Below are 13,020 nucleotides of genomic sequence, written 5' to 3'. Positions count from 1 at the left end.
CAATCATTGTGTCGAAAGTGAGATTTTCACCCCAGTCAACTTCAAATCCGTGTAGCAAAAAATCTATATGATTAACCCCCTATAAAATTATGATGAGGAGATTGCCAAATGTTGTCCCCATTGTGCTTATAAAGATTGGAACCAACGGAATGTTGAGAAAAAAGCTACAGCCTGTGATGTTACAGCCATTTAACATTGAAGTCAATGGGCAAATAATTGCAAGTCTGAGACCATAAGGTATTTTGACTGAACGTATTAACTCTCCTACTTTTGTATTTTATGTGTTTTGTAGTTTATCATTCGTCTTTCATATATATGTATTATTACTTGTATCGAAACACTTCCTAGAAGAAATCACTGTATACCTAAACATAGCTGATACAAGAACTAAATATGTTATACTAGCAGGATACCCGGCTTCGCTCGGGGATCATAAATCCGAAACTGGAAGTGGTAGACTAACGCCACCTGGCCTATGTTACTCCCCGGTCCGAGCTACCCCTATACCCCAAATTTCAGACTCGGGGCAGACCTAGTGTAGCCGCCAACCCCGAACAGACCGGCTTCGCTCGGGGGTCATAACTCCGAAACCGGAAGTGGTAGACTAACGCCACCTGGCCTATGTTACTCCCCGGTCCGAGCTACCCCTATACCCCAAATTTCAGACTCGGGGCAGACCTAGTGTAGCCGCCAACCCCGAACAGACAGACTTCGCTCGGGGGTCCTAACTCCGAAACCGGAAGTGGTAGACTAACGCCACCTAGCCTATGTTACTCCCCGGTCCGAGCTACCCCTATACCCCAAATTTCAGACTCGGGGCAGACCTAGTGTAGCCGCCAACCCCGAACAGACAGACAGACAGACAGACAAACGACAGTCACAAATATATATATAGATAACTAGATATTACTTTGGGAGAGGAGGCGGTGATTGGTCGCGCTGCACTTATGGAACGGTTTCTGTCACATATAAGTGATTAAGTGCTTTTGCTTGTCAGTGATGCAGGACGGAGGGCCTGACAAGGACAGCTGTTTAGTCATTCGAATGAGACGAAAACTGAGGTCTCATATACACATTGGCGTACACGTAAAAGGTCCCTTGACAGTTGGAATTCGACAGGCCGTAGTGCCGCTGACCGGGCAAAATTTCCCTCATAGCACACTGTATATGGCGTATGCCCGTCTTCATTAGCCCAGTTCGGAGCAGAACAGTAGGACGTTAAACCCCATTTCATTCTATTTTAAGAACCCGGTGAACTTTCTCGCCCAACACCGTGAGAGAACCCGGGACCCCTGGCTAGCGAGCTAACGTCTTACTTACTGAGCCATCGCGACTAGTACAAAAAGGTACCGTAATTTAAGAAAAGTACCGTAATTTAGAATTATAATGAATAGACATTAAGGTTAGAAACAGGAAGCTACGCCAAGGCACCATAAACCATTTTATAAAGAAGACAACTTCCTATTTAATTGTGATCTATATAGGGATGTTAGACGTCAATTATTTGGTGGTAATTGGATGGCGGCAAATGGCCATTAGCGTTCTGTGAAAGCAGTATAACTGCTGTTTGATTCTGGTGGATTTGATACTTTTGCGGGTTTTTGGTTTTTTGGGTTTTTTTTTACAATATTTGTAGATTTTACACGGGATTCTGATAGCTTTATTGCACCGAATGACCTAGAAAGTATCATGTTCGGCGAATAACGAATAACGCTGACCTCAATAATTGCATTTATCTTTGACTATTACTATATCATGTTACACGTTAACCCCACAATTAGCAAGGCATTAACCCCATGTATTCGGCTAATAATACTGGAATTCTGCTGAAAATATATACAATAAATAATGTGGCGCGTGGTGGTCGTTTTGAGTCCTCGATTGTCCAGCTAATAGTGGTGCCGTATGGTTGTGTACTAGTCTCGATCCTACCAGTCCAATATTGGTCCGGACAAAATAGCTTCACGTAGTATCAAAGGTCATAAGGTGATTCAAGTAGGGTTTAACATTGCTTGAGCACCCCACCCCCTCCTCCCATGTAAGCAAAATACATAGCTGGTGGATTGAGACAACATTTCCCGTAAGTCATAGCGTGAACTATATACGCGAGATGATGTTTTTTTCCAGACCAATGTTCGTTATAGTCGAATGTGGAAACAATTTAGGCTTGGATTATCAATGCTGCGGTGGCAGTAAACATCCGACTTATAATATTCTAAAATGAAATAGTACGATTCTTACTAGTCAGCTAGCGGACGGAGGCCAAGGGTGTGTGTTTGTGGGTGTGTGTGTGTGTGTGTGTGGGGGGGGGGGGGTAATGGTTAACGCGCCATTGAGACAACCTCGTGGGTTTTCTCCGCATCCTGCAGTTTCCTCCCACTGCTAAAGACCCCTACGCGCTAGCGAATTATTAAAATAAAATTGAACCACATGTTAGTCCCGAAATGACCCATTCAAGTAGTCTCTTACCCAGTGCGCTACCATGGCTCCCAATTTATACGGTAATCACAGAACGTTGGCTTGCGTGAAATTAAACACTGTGTGGGTCTACATACATATTTTTAACTGAAAACATATTTGTTGTGGCTCGTAAAAATAATCATATAGAATACATATTTTTAATTGAAAAGACATTTCCTGGGATCGATAAAAATAAACAAACAGACTGAAAGTGATTAACAAGCTCACAATAAATGAAAACAACGAACAAAACCGGACCAAGAACCAGATTGGATAATATAATGTTATACGCTCGTACCTGCTAGAGGGACAATGCGAGGGTAAAGTCTGTTATTAAAAATATTCAGAACTGTAGCTCGTTAATTAAAACCCTAATTAAGGATATATTATGTCAGATTTAGATAAAGAGCTGATCGTTCTTGCTGCAATAGTTCAAAAATAGATAATGACATTTGAATATATTGAAAATTTCATTTAAATTACTTTATTCTGAGCAAAGTTATTACTGTTTGTGGCTTTAGAGTAGATTGTTGAGCCAATGTGGTTTCTCATTAGCAATAAGGACTATAGTATGCCTGTCAGTCTATCATCTACGTCTACATAGGCGTACGAGCCAGGGGGGCGGGGGGGGGGAAGGGTCAGCTGCCCCCCTAACTTTCGGGCAAGCTGACTTTTTGGGCAGACGGTAAAGTGAAAAAAAAATTTTTATTTCATCTACTTGGCAAAATAAAGTGCCCAAAATCTAATAAAACACTAATTTTACGGGTTGGAAAAGCAGGAAAACGCGTTTGCGGCTGTCAAATATTCGAAAATTTTCTTGGGGGGTCCATACAAGGTCAGTTCCGCTTCTTCACCTCTCGAAGAAAACCGGCGCCGCTGTCTGTAAACCCGAATTTTTTTCGTGCACTTTTAGTTTTGCTTCCCTTACTGTTATCGAGCCCTAATATAACACTAATTTTACTTTTCTTTTAATTGAATACCACGAATTTGTACTGAGTTGACTATGGATTAAAACATATTGTCTGGAGCCACTCTACTTTGTGCGACATTTTTCGGGCATCGATTATTATTTGTGAATGCAGCTGCAACAGTCTGATTGGATGGTTGGGATTCAGAGTGGGATTTTGGTTACAAAACCATTGGATACTTTTGGAGTTTACACAGGCTAGAATAGCAGTAAACGCATTTGCGGTGGTTAAATTTTCAAAATTTTCTCCGGAAGGGTATAACCCCGAACCCAGCGACGATTGATTGGTTGTTTGGAATTCCGGTCAGCCAGGTAGGCTATGTTGGACCAAATTGAAGTTGCTGTATTCACAGGCTGGAATAGCAGGAAAACGCGTTTGCGGCAGTTAAAATTTCAAAATTTTCTCCCAACGGTCCCGTCTTCGTGGACTGTAAACGATTGATTGGAATTCTAGTCAGCCATCTTAATAAGGCTATATTAGACCACTTTGAAGTTACTTTGTTCACGGTCTGAAATTGCAGGAAAATGTGTATGCAGTCGTCAAATATTCCAAAATTTTCTTTTGAGGGGGTTGAGGGGGGGGGGGGGGCAAGGTAAGGTGCGCTCTATTCGCCTGTCAAGGAAGACTGGCGCTTTCTGTAAACCCGAAATTTTTTCGGGCATTTAGGGTTCTGCCCCCCTAACTGTCATCGAGTCCGTACGTCTATGTACGTCTGTATATAAATGTATATATTACTTATATCTAGATAAGTGTTTATATCTATATAGAGCTTACTGTGATATATTAAATAATGTTATTATTACTAATGACCGACGTTAATAATTTACATATTGCATATATAAGCCATCAATAACAATCATTAGATTTAGAATGTCACGATAATATCCGTTCATATATTATTGATACACTCTAAGGTTGGAATATATTAAAGACATATTCTTCAAAATAGGCTACTTTAACCAACCATTGGAGAAAATGTCTAAATTATGATGTGAAATATAACATGTCATAAACCTAATAGTTCCGGTGTAATATTTTACAAAGAGATGAAGATTTAAAATAAGCAGTAATGATAATGGGTTCTTAGATATTACATAATGAATGTTAAAGCTGACGAAGACTAATATTTTAACGAGTCCGCTGTATTACCAACTCACAACGCAAGTAGGTAACAAGTAGGTCCCGACAAATCCGCCAACAAAACGCAAATGATCGCACATTATTAATAAATATATTTCATATTGTGTATTGCAATTTCGAAGGGTTAGTGCGTAGTGGCCGATAGTTGACGGTGATATTTGCGCCCACCTACCAATATGAATTCAAAGACCAACCACACTTTCCTCGTCGTCCATGCTACGTCTGAACAATCTAGACAAAATAAAGTCTGTTCATTGTTTGTCCCAGCTTTACATAGATTTCAGTCGCCTGTTTTTGGACTGACTAGATCCATTGACTATCAATGTCATCTACGGTTATCTTTATTATTTTATTTATTCGAAGCTTATTGGTCACCTATATTATGGGATTTTCAAAAGTAGCATACTTTTATTTACAGCAGGTTCTTAAGGAAGATGCACCGAGACCCGAATTAACATCTTGAAAAACAGCTTTAAACAATATAAACAAGTCAACAGCGAGGCTGATGATCCCCGCCTTTATCCCACCATAATAATTACTTGTACCTTCATCATTTGTAAAACGTCAAGAAATCAAACAGTCTAGCTCTGATTAACCCAAGATAATATATTTTATTCTCGTATACGATATAATTGGAGTCATTATGAAGCCGCCACTAGCCCTTTTATGTCGTAATATTTACAGATTAAAAGTCCATTTCTGGTATCCAACAAAGAAGTAGAATGAATATTAATACCTTACAGATAATTATTAAATGTCAACTATTTTACTTCTAAATTTTACTAATACCTCGATTACTAACATAATCACAAATCGACAGAAGTACATTGGTATATTAAGTTCACTTAATCATATAGTTTATGTGGAAGAGTTTCAATTTACTTCATGTTTAAATTGTTTAAATGTTTTTGATGCCCTGGCAGGACTTTAAAGAATACCAAGGCTGTGATGGTTCGGTGAATGAGGAGTTGGTTCGCTAACTTGGAGGTCCTGTGTTCGATCCCTGTGTTGGCCGCAAAGCTTTATCGGGATTTTCAGGCGTTGTTCTCCCTTGTCAGTGGTTTGGAAAGAGGGTCTGGTAAGGGATAGCGTATAGTCGTTCGGATTGTACAAAAAACCTAGGTCCCGTGTAAACCTTGACGTGCACGTAAATTAATCCTTGACAGTTTGAATTCGATGTAAGAGTTGGCAGAAGAGCCCCTGCCCGGGCAAATTTTCCCTCCTAGTACACTATGATATATACGATTAGAATTTTAAGATTTTTTTCCGCCAATTCTCAAAAAGAATCGCCAGTACCCCAAAATGTTATCCCATAATCAAATTTTAATCGCCACTTTCATATTTTTGTTGCAAATTGTGACTTTGGCGAACAATAGGACGCTAATCCCAATTTCACTTCATTTCATTTCGACGGAGATTCAATTATGTGTACGAAGGATTTTGAATTTCGACATGATTCTTTAATAAGACCATTCCTTGTAATATTATTGTAAATAGTTCGACGTGAGCCATAGTCAATAGAGCGTTGGGTGGATTAATGTGGGCGTAAAAATGTGAATATTCTTCAACAAAACTGTCTCTACTACACCATTTTGTATCATTTTGTCGAATTATGACAATCACATAGAAACAGCAAAACCAGAAAGAAATAGACAATTTATAGTCTATAATGATCCCTTACATGCGATAAATGGTCTGAATGGGAGGAAAAGCTCACGTTAAATACATGTATACGTGTACCAATATAGTCTATAAAAGATTACTGATAGAAAGGGTGATTATTATCAATACAAAGATTGATCCGGTCGCAGGAAATCATCTTACCCTTTTTTGACAGCGAATGCAACAGTGGTAATATTCCAATCAAAAGTCCTGTTGCTATAAAATATATGACTATTTTTAAACAGAGGAATGACAGATAAGTAATTATAAATATATATCTTATGCTGTTTTGGATGTGAATAGATAGTTGGCATCAAATGAAATATTGGCAGAAGGCGAACTACGATTTCTGCTACTGATTAAATAAAGCTTAACTGTCATGCCATTTTAAGTCAACTGGCGTGGTTTCGATTTTCCGGTTGTACGTGACAAGGAGTAGGGTTGCCTGTCCAACCTCGTAGGTTTTCTCTGCTTCTTCGGTTTGCCTCCCACTGCTAAAGACCCTTACGCGCTAGCGAATTATTGAAATAAAATTGAACCATGCGTTAGTCCCGAAATGACCTAGTTTGTGTCGAGTTGGCGTTAAACCCCATCTCTCTCTCTCTCTCTCTCTCTCTCTCTCTCTCTCTCTCTCTCTCTCATGCCATTTATTAATTATAAAAGAAAAATGCCATTGATTATTTTATAAGAGAAAACATCATATACAGACAGTTTTAAAAACATAGTCTGTCTACGTTAAAACCAAATATTAAATCCTGAAACACGAAACACAATGGTGACAGGCCATCAGCTTTGTGAGGGGTGTGTGATTATGACAGAAGAAATAAATTGTCATATAGATGTGTTACTGGGTATTTCCATATGGCTCCTTCTTAAGACTGACGAAACAAACATTGACGATAGTAGACGAAGAGAAATAAAAAACTACCGAGAACAAATTGCAAAAGAATTTCTTTCACTAGAATCTAGTAAAGGGGTGTCTAAAGGACTCCCATCTCAAAATTGTCCGCTGAAACCCTGTAGCGTTTTTCATAATTAGCATAAATCCAAGATGGCCGCCAATTGGACTTTCTGGCCTCCATATCTTGGAAACGGCTCGTTTTAGAGCAATAAATGTATTATTATTAGATAAAAAAAAGTGATATCAACGAATCGGAAAATAAAATTATCACCACGCCAGCATGTTATGGTGTGACGTCCTGACGTCACACTGCCGTTGTTTTGACGCCAAAACACTGCTTTGATACCGAATAAGCGGGTTTGACGTGAATTCTGATGTCTTAGAGAACTCAGAATAAGCGGACTGTGATATAGTTTGTTTTTGTGACACTGACTGATTGAACTGGAATCCAATCTGGTGATTGGCTTGGAATCATGTCTGGGTTTTCCCCAGATATTTGAAACTTTCTATTGCTAATTTTGTGAAAAGAGTCGTATTTTGCCATGGATACGTGTATAATTTGCGGCAATAACCTAAATAATGGTGAGGATGTTGTTAAACTCTGGTGATTGGCTTGCAATCCAGTCTGGGTTTTCCCAGATGTTTGAAACTTTGTTTGCTAATTTTGTGAAAAGAGCCGTATTTCGCCATGGATACGTGCATAATTTGCGGCAATAACCTAAATATTGGTGGGGATGTTGTCAAGCTCACCACCAAGGGATCGAATGAAATCAATCAGGCTGCTCAGTTTCACGAGTTGGACATTTCGGTCACCCCTAATGCTCATGTGCATGTACAGTGCAGACAGAATTACACTCACCAGATTGGATTCCAGACCAGTCAGTCAGTGTCACAAAAACAAACTAGATCACAGTCCGCTTATTCTGAGTTCTCTAGGACATCAGAACTCACGTCAAACTCGCTTATTCGGTATCAAAGCAGTTAGTCCGGTCGTCAAACCCAATATTTCGGGTGAACCTGGAAATTGTCTACAAAGTTTTTTTTTTAGGATTGATTTTAGTAGCCTATGGTGTCCTCTTTCAGAATCTGCTGGGTAAACCTCGGTCACCCTTGAGCGTTTGGAGAAATTCAAGAAGACGACCACCATTTCAAATAATTCCCCATAACTTTATTTTAGGATGATGATTTTGGTGTCTAACCGTATATTTGTGGGGTCAAGGAATACACTGAAATCATTCATTATGTTGTGGGGTAATTAGATGAAAGCAAAATCTAAAATGCCAGACAATATGGCCCTTTATCTCGTTAGCGCCGGCTGAGGGCCATTATTTCACCAAACCAAAGTATATCTAGAGACAAACTACATATTTCTTGATAAAGGAGCATATGACTCATGAGTGATGTGATAACATCACATACATGCCTATTAGGGGCTCCAGGGCCACATGGGCCGACCCTGAAAAGGGGGGCACAAGCTGTTTTTTTTTATTCTACCCACAAAACACGAAAATAACCCCCGCAAAACTAGACAATATTCAGTTTATTTTTTTAGTTGTATTTCTGGCTGCAACCTACGACAGTACAAGCACAAAATATTGTACATTCTAAGCCATCCCTAGTGCATCTACAAGCAAGCGTACTGCAGGAGGTGTCATTCTTGCATCCGCATCTGATGAGACACATGGCAGACCCCGGAGCAAGTTGGCCGGTTGTAATGTTATCAATTTAGTATCCTTCATCCAGCAATAGAGTTCTGGATCAAGTTCCGACGGATTACCATCTTCCAGTGAACATCACACAATGGCTTGTTGACGAGCTCTTGCGTTCCCTGTAAATGCATCATTCATTGAGCAAGACTACCATGTTTGAGTGGGAATGATGACTTTTGGATGTCCATACCCACCAGCGTGTTTCAGGCATTGATTTGCTAGAACTCTGTCCATAACAAGCTGACATAAATACAGTGGCCCGTGTAAGCACCGATTCTACTACTCCGAGGAGTGAGAAAGAGAATACAATCAAGCTCTCTTCACTTCCAAAGCTGTAGCAGCATGTAACCGTGGCATATCGAGTAAGAGTATGGGCTGACAGGATTTCAATGATAATTGACATGTGTTTCTTCATAGTTTGACCAATGTCAGTGGTTGTTTTTTCTTTGATTGGTGATTCCATTGTGACGTGATTCTTGTCAGCGTGTTATGGACAGAGCTCTTGCAAATCGACGCCTGAAACACGCTCTAGGGTATAGGCATCCAAAACTAAAAATATATCGTCATCATCCACACTTAAACCAGTCTTGCTCCAATGAATGGTGCATTCGTAGGGAAAGTAAAAAGATGTCACCACCATGGTGTTATGTGACGTTCACTGGAAGACCGCAATCCACCGGAACTTGATCCAGAACTGTATTGCTGGGTAAAGAGACTAAATTGAGAACATTACAACCGGTCAAATTGCTCCTGTGGCTCATCAAAGGCGGATGCACGAGTGACGCCCAAAATAGTACGCTTGCTCTTGTAGCTGCACTAGAGATGGCTTAGAATGTATAGTATTTTGCACCTGTGCTGTCGCAGGTTGCAACCAGACACACGACTAAAGGATTAAACTGAATATTACCTAGTTTTGTGGGGGTATTTTCGTATTTTTTCGAGTAGAATTTGTTTTTTTAAATGTTCAAAACATTTTCAGGGCCGCCCCATGTGGCCCTGGACCCCCTGTTAGGCATGTATGTGGTGTTATCGTATCAATCATATGCTCCTATGTCCAGAAATATATAGTTTGGTTTGGATAAATAATTATTGTCCAAACCGCCGCTATCAAGTTAAAGGGTCATATTGTCTGGCATTTTGCATTTTACTATCATCTAATCACCCCACAATATAATGAATGATTTTAGTGTATTCCTTGGCCCCACAAATATACGGTTAGACACCAAAATTATCATCCTAGACAAAATACTATGGGGGTTATAGGGGATTATTTGAAATGACGGCCGTCTTGGACGCCATCTTAAATTTCTCAAAACGCTGAAGGGTGACCCAGGTTCAACCGGCAGATTCTTAAAGAGTACACCACAGGCTACTAAAATCAATCATAAAAAAAAACTTTGTATATAATTTCCCGGTCAGCCATATACCTCGAGACAGTCTACATTTCCTATTTGCTTCTTTGTATTCAGTTTTGTTTTTTGTTTTTGTGACGATGGAACATGTACCACCGATGTGGTTACTTGTATAGTTGAATTTTACTACATATGCTTACATTCGTATTTCGTGTAGCATATAGCAGATCATGACTCATGCTGGCATTACACAATGGGTTCTTTGGGTTGTATTCCTAATTGTTTTCAAATTTGAGTGGACGCTTACGGCTAGCCCCCGGATCCATTCACTTTTTTGGAATTGTCTGTATGTTTGTGTTTTCCTGAGTATCATGTCCTGTCCGTGTATTTGTTTTTGTGTAAATTTTGTGTGGTGCAGTCCCCCTGCACTTACTAATAGTGCTGCCGGATTAAGTGTTTTGGCGTCAAAATAACGTCAGTGACGTCATTACGTCACAATGCCGTCATGACATCACACCATGACCTGCTGGCGTCGTGATAACCTTTTTTTCCGATTCGTTGGTATCACTTTTGTATCTAATGATATACATTTATATGCTCTAAAACGATCCGTTTCCAAGATATGGAGGCCAGAAAGTCCAATTGGCGGCCATCTTGGATTTATGCTAATTATGAAAAACGCTACAGGGTTTCAGCGGACAATTTTGAGTTGGGAGTCCTTTAGACATCCCTTTACTAGATTCCAGTGAAAGAAATTCTTTTGCAATTTGTTCTCGGTAACTGACAAACAGAAATTATATCTCTCAGTCTATAGTAGGAATCAGAAATCTCAAGGAGGAACTTTCTAAACCAACACGAGGATTCAACCTGGTTACTATTAGTGAGGTAACATCGTGGACCACATCGAATTGATGGCGGACATTACTTAAATATTTGAAATCTGCACAAATCCGGTGTACATGCAACTTCAGAAACAAAAACGATATAAATTTACACATTAATGGTTAGAATAAAACTAGCGCCTAAATAAAATATCTGGGTAGGATAATAACATGATTACTGGGAGACAGAATTTATTGACCGTTTAATTATAACACTCCGAGTTTATACATGCATTCATTTGGTTAATGGAGAAATAAGGACCGAATCTATTTGGATGTCTATATCGAGATGTTCATGGATCGCCAAAGTTCATGTTTAAGAATAATGGTAAGATTTATATTACATGTTTTACTGCCACTCCAGTGGGAAATATGTATATTCGTGGAATCTTCGATATTAAATTTAATAACATTTATAAATGTAAATGACGTCTAATGTACTGTGACAGATTTATGGTTTTAACATTTGTTACGAACCAAAAGTGGGACGAGAAAAGAATGTGGCTTTGACTTAAAGTAGCCAAGTCTCTAACTCAATATCATCCAAAATCTTCGACATTGAAAACACGATTTATTTGTCGGTTTAAATCAACATTGATGTTGTGATTTTACCGGGTTAAAAGATGGCCCTCTGATATCCAATATTTAAGACAAAATAAACATTTTACAATTGGTACACGAATCGTGTACCATAATGCGTTTCGTCGCTATTTGTAATAAGGGACTCGAAAAACGAGGCTAGGCATACTCCACAAGTCATGTCAAACGGTGACGCTATATTCTTATCTGGAGAGCATGCCCAATAGATACTATCGGTGTAGACTGGGATAACCAGAAACTAGAGATTGAAATCCGATTGAGAATACTGGCGTATGTCGCCGAACCTAACTGATTAGAAATTACAGTAAAAACAGAAACGATTGAATGTAAATCAATTTATATACATTCATATTACATTATTATATGCTTTGCGACCCATTTGTGTCAATTTCTAGGTCCCAAATATTAGCGATTTACCTCCTTTAACGGTATAAGAATACAACTCAAAGTGGAAGGAGAAAAGAATGTCACAATAACTGGAACCAGTTTTGACTTAAACGTTAAGAATACAGCCCTGTCGAATCTAGTAAAATGCATATAAAATAACTAGTTAATTCACCGCTTAATACAATAACGATTATTTTCGCGTCATAATCACCGTCTTAAAATGAATATTGATCAATCAACGCACTTAATTAGATAACATTCGCGCGATCTGGTTTTGTATGACGTTAATCTGAAAAGGAAAGATGATTCACACGACCAAGAAAAATAAAACTATAGACGTGTTTTTTGTTCCAGTAGTATTAGTTATTCCTCATTATCATCCATTAAAATACGATTCTGTGTATGCCTCAGTGTTTGCATGCTATTTCAAAACAACAATGGCAAGTGTTTTAAAAGTCAACAGACAGTGCGGTTATTACAGTTCAAATGATTTAACAAATTAATAATTGTATAGTCAATGTGATGTAAAATAATAGCTTGCAGTATCACATCTTTATTTGGTGCAGATAAATAGACGATAAACTACAATTCATTGCATTTCAAATATGATACTGCAGTAGTGCGTTATATTATGTCTAGTTGTTCAGATGTACACATTGACATGCACGTAAAACATGCCTTGACAGTTGGAATTTGGTATTAGATTAAGACCGTAGTGACGCTGTCCGGGCAAAATTTCACTCACTGTATGGCGTATGCCTGTCTTATTAGCCCAGTTCGGAGCAGAACAGTAGGACGTTAAACCCCGTTTCATTTCATTTCTTTTTGATTGTGGATGCTGTAAAGGGTATAGCTAATAGCACACTGTATGACGTATGTCCGTCTTCATTATCCCAGTCGGAGCAGATCTCATTTCATTTTCATTAACGTTATATTCTGGCGTGTAGTGGCTAATTTCAT

Source organism: Patella vulgata, chromosome 1 (assembly GCF_932274485.2).
Source record: "Patella vulgata chromosome 1, xgPatVulg1.2, whole genome shotgun sequence".
Classification (NCBI taxonomy): Eukaryota; Metazoa; Mollusca; class Gastropoda; family Patellidae; genus Patella; species Patella vulgata.
The sequence above is the reverse complement of the archived record's forward strand: the minus strand, read 5'-3'. Positions refer to the sequence as shown.